Below are 4,496 nucleotides of genomic sequence, written 5' to 3' on the forward strand. Positions count from 1 at the left end.
TCTTTGTTTCACCTGACCTATATGTCTTTGTTTCACCTGACCTATATGTATTTGTTTCACCTGACCTATATGTCTTTGTTTCACCTGACCTACATGTCTTTCTTTCACCTGACCTACATGTCTTTGATTCACCTGACCTACATGTCTTTGTTTCACCTGACCTACATGTCTTTGTTTCACCTGACCTATATGTATTTGTTTCACCTGGCCTATATGTCTTTGTTTCACCTGACCTATATTTCTGTTTCACCTGGCCTATATGTCTTTGTTTCACCTGACCTATATGTCTTTGTTTGACCTGACCTACATGTCTTTGTTTCACCTGACCTATATGTCTTTGTTTCACCTGACCTACATGTCTTTGATTCACCTTACCTACATGTCTTTGTTTCACCTGACCTGTATGTCTTTGTTTTACCTAACCTATATGTCTTTGTTTCACCTGACTTTTTTGTCTTTGTTTCACCTGACCTACATGTCTTTGTTTCACCTGACCTATATGTCTTTGTTTCACCTGACCTATATGTCTTTGTTTCACCTGACCTATATTTCTGTTTCACCTGACCTATATGTCTTTGTTTCACCTGACTTTTTTGTCTTTGTTTCACCTGACCTACATGTCTTTGTTTCACCTGACCTATATGTCTTTGTTTCACCTGACCTATATGTCTTTGTTTCACCTGACCTACATGTCTTTCTTTCACCTGACCTACATGTCTTTGTTTCACCTGACCTACATGTCTTTGTTTCACCTGACCTACATGTCTTTGTTTCACCTGGCCTATATGTCTTTGTTTCACCTGACCTATATTTCTGTTTCACCTGACCTATATGTCTTTGTTTCACCTGACCTATATGTCTCACAGGACCTTCTTGCTGTGAGGCGACTGCTGTAACCACTGCACCACCGTGCCCCCCCCCCGTACAGCTGAAGTGAATTCTTGTCATAACTGATTAACATGATGTGACTCCAGTGAATGTCCACATGACAGAGAAGGAAGTGTCCAAATCCAACAGAACAGAACGACGTCCAAGAGATGGAGAGATGGGCACTTTCAGAGTTTAGTGTTGTACTGAAGCGCGTACCGTAAAATTTGGATCATCGGTGTTGGGGGGGGGGGCGTCAGCCTCTCAGACCAGTCAGACCAGAGGGAAAGATGTGGAGAAAAGTAATGGACGTTCCTGCTTCATGCAGTGTCTTCACTACAGCCCAGCATGTGTGAGGTGAACAGAAACTGGTTCACTGATTCAAATAAGTAAATAAATAAATAAATAAATGATATATATATATATACACAAACAAATAAATAAATAAATAATAAGGGTGAAATCTGACAAAGCAGTTCAATTGCGTGTTAACGGAGTGAATCGTTTCAATTACTGAATAATAGATACAGAATAAAGGCGCCAGATTAGTATATAATAGACACATAATAAAGGCGCCCGATTAGTATATAATAGACACATAATAAAGGCGTCAGATTAGTAAATAATAGACACATAATGAAGGCGTCAGATTAGTAAATAATAGATACATATTAAGGGTATCAGATTAGTAAATCTACTACTACTACTACTTTCGGCTGCTCCCGTTAGGGGTCGCCACAGCGGATCATCCGTATCAGATTAGTAAATAATAGACACATAATAAAGGCGTCAGATTAGTAAATAATAGATCCATATTAAGGGTATCAGATTAGTAAATAATAGATACATAATAAAGGCGTCAGACTGGTAAATAATAGATACATATTAAGGGTATCAGATTAGTAAATAATAGATACATAATAAAGGCGTCAGACTGGTAAATATAGATACATAATAAAGGCACCAGCTGGGGGCGCTCTGAAGCTCAGCTGTCGTGTTCCCCATGTAAACGAGCGGGTTTATCAGCGTTCGTGAGTTCACGCTGCAGACTTCAGATACATTGTTGCATCAGCCGACTACGTTGAGAACACTTCCTGCCCTCAACGATGTTTGAAAATCTTAACTTTTCAAGTCTTTCTTTCATGTGATTGACATCCGACGCTGTGGGCGTGGCCAGTTTAATTGCCCTTCGTCCTTGCTGGGTAAAGGCTGGTTCTCTCCATTACCCACAATGAAAGAAGCCAATCAGCTGTCAGCTGCGCTCCTGTCTGTCATGTCTCGTGTTGCGTTTCAACACAGCGTGTAACACAACACGGGAGTGGGCACCGACACGTGTTTCTAGTTCCGTGGTCCGACGAGACTGCGTGACTATAAAGAACAGGTCGGACCGAGGCTCACGAAGCGCTACCAGCCCTGAAATCAAAGGTAGCATGGTTTGCCAGTCCGCATGTTCCCAGCCAGTTTGAGGCCCCTTCTTCACGCCTCCATGCTTGTGGCACGCGGGTGCATCCTCGGGCATGCGTTTAGAAATCACGTGCCGTACACGCTGTTGTCATTCTGCAGGGAAGGCTTTCGCACAGCAACGCAACTAGCCAAGAAACTCCGCAGCTCACCTCCAGCGTGCACATGGCCGTGACCTATAAACCCCACTCACACATGCACTACGGGTGTAAGAAAATATTGATACACTCGAGTATCGCGATAATATCGTTTGTGGAACTGTATCGATTCTCAAACCCACTATATCGACTTTAACTGTTTACACGTAAAGGTTCGTGACAAACATGTTGTGTTGTGTGTAACCCCACGACTGCTACATAACAGTGCTGTAATCTATCTTCAGCCATTTGACTCCTCCACTCCAACCCAACAACGTGAGCTGGGACAGGAAGTAGCATAAGCACAAAGAACACAGGCCTATGAAACCACAATACGTCACCTTTCTTACAGTATCGCGATATATCGAATCATAAGCCCAGTACTGTGATACGCATCGCGTCACGAGATCCTCGCCAATACACAGCCCGGAGATGCACACATGTGAATTAAGCAGGGCAGACAGCTGGTGACGGTGCTCAGAGCATCAGGCAGCATACTGCTCGGACAGCTGGTGACGGTGCTCAGAGCATCAGGCAGCATACTGTTCAGACAGCTGGTGACGGTGCTCAGAGCATCAGACAGCTGGTAACGTTGCTCAGAGCATCAGGGAGTGTCCGGCTCAGACAGCTGGTGACGGTGCTCAGAGCATCAGACAGCTGGTGACGGTGCTCAAAGCATTCTGGAGCATACAGCTCAGACAGCTGGTGACAGTGCTCAGAGCATCAGACAGTGTACAGCTCAGACAGCTGGTGACGGTGCTCAGAGCATCAGACAGTGTACAGCTCAGACAGCTGGTGACGGTGCTCAGAGCATCAGAAAGCTGGTGACGGTGCTCAGAGCATCAGGCAGCTGGTGACGGTGCTCAGAGCATCAGGGAGTGTCCGGTTCAGACAGCTGGTGACGGTGCTCAGAGCATCAGACAGCTGGTGACGGTGCTCAGAGCATTATGGAGCATTCAGCTCAGACAGCTGGTGACAGTGCTCAAAGCATCAGACAGTGTACAGCTCAGACAGCTGGTGACGGTGCTCAGAGCATGAGACAGTGTACAGCTCAGACAGCTGGTGACGGTGCTCAGAGCATCAGACAGCTGGTGAAGGCGCTCAGAGCATCAGGCAGCTGGTGACGGCGCGCAGAGCATCAGGCAGCTGGTGACGGCGCTCAGAGCATCAGACAGCTGGTGACGGTGCTCAGAGCATCAGACAGCTGGTGACGGTGCTCAGAGCATCAGGGAGTGCCCGGGTCAGACAGCTGGTGACGGTGCTCAGAGCATCAGGGAGCGTACAGCTCAGACAGCTGGTGACGGTGCTCAGAGCATCAGGCAGTGTCCGGCTCAGACAGCTGGTGACGGTGCTCAGAGCATCAGACAGCTGGTGACGGTGCTCAGAGCATTATGGAGCATACAGCTCAGACAGATGGTGACGGTGCTCAGAGCATCAGACAGCTGGTGACGGTGCTCAGAGCATCAGACAGCTGGTGACGGTGCTCAGAGCATCAGGCAGCTGGTGACGGTGCTCAGAGCATCAGACAGCTGGTGACGGTGCTCAGAGCATCAGACAGCTGGTGACGGTGCTCAGAGCATCAGGGAGTGTCCGGCTCAGACAGCTGGTGACGGTGCTCAGAGCATTACGGAGCGTACGGCTCAGACAGCTGGTGACGGTGCTCAGAACATCAGGCAGTGTCCGGCTCGGACAGCTGGTGACGGTGCTCAGAGCATCAGACAGCTGGTGACGGTGCTCAGGGCATCAGGCAGCTGGTGACGGTGCTCAGAGCATCAGGCAGCTGGTGACGGTGCCGAGTGCCTCTGGATCACGTCCAAGCTGCGAAGCAACACTGAATGATCCTGGATGTGACGGAGGAAGGGGGGGATCTTTAGTGTGTTTCAGGTGGGTGTGTAAAGTCCTGTGGCGCTGCTCATACTGCTCAGACAGCTGGTGACGGCGCTCAGAGCATCAGGGAGCGTACAGCTCAGACAGCTGGTGACGGTGCTCAGAGCATCAGGCAGTGTCCGGCTCAGACAGCTGGTGATGGTG

At 48.2% G+C, this 4,496-nt stretch overlaps 1 protein-coding gene across 1 annotated transcript in view; it reads right to left on the reverse strand.

Moving 5' to 3' along the window:
• LOC130119482 (dematin-like) overlaps window positions 1–1,099 on the reverse strand; it is a 490,665-nt gene extending 489,566 nt beyond the window's left edge. Inside the window, exon 1 of the mRNA XM_056288001.1 lies at window positions 1,087–1,099. The gene's annotated coding sequence lies outside the window, so the exon portion shown is untranslated. The remainder of the gene's footprint in view (window positions 1–1,086) is intronic.
• Window positions 1,100–4,496: the final 3,397 nt, after the last annotated feature.

The sequence above is a fragment of the Lampris incognitus genome, chromosome 1 (genome assembly GCF_029633865.1).
Source record: "Lampris incognitus isolate fLamInc1 chromosome 1, fLamInc1.hap2, whole genome shotgun sequence".
Taxonomy (NCBI): Eukaryota; Metazoa; Chordata; class Actinopteri; order Lampriformes; family Lampridae; genus Lampris; species Lampris incognitus.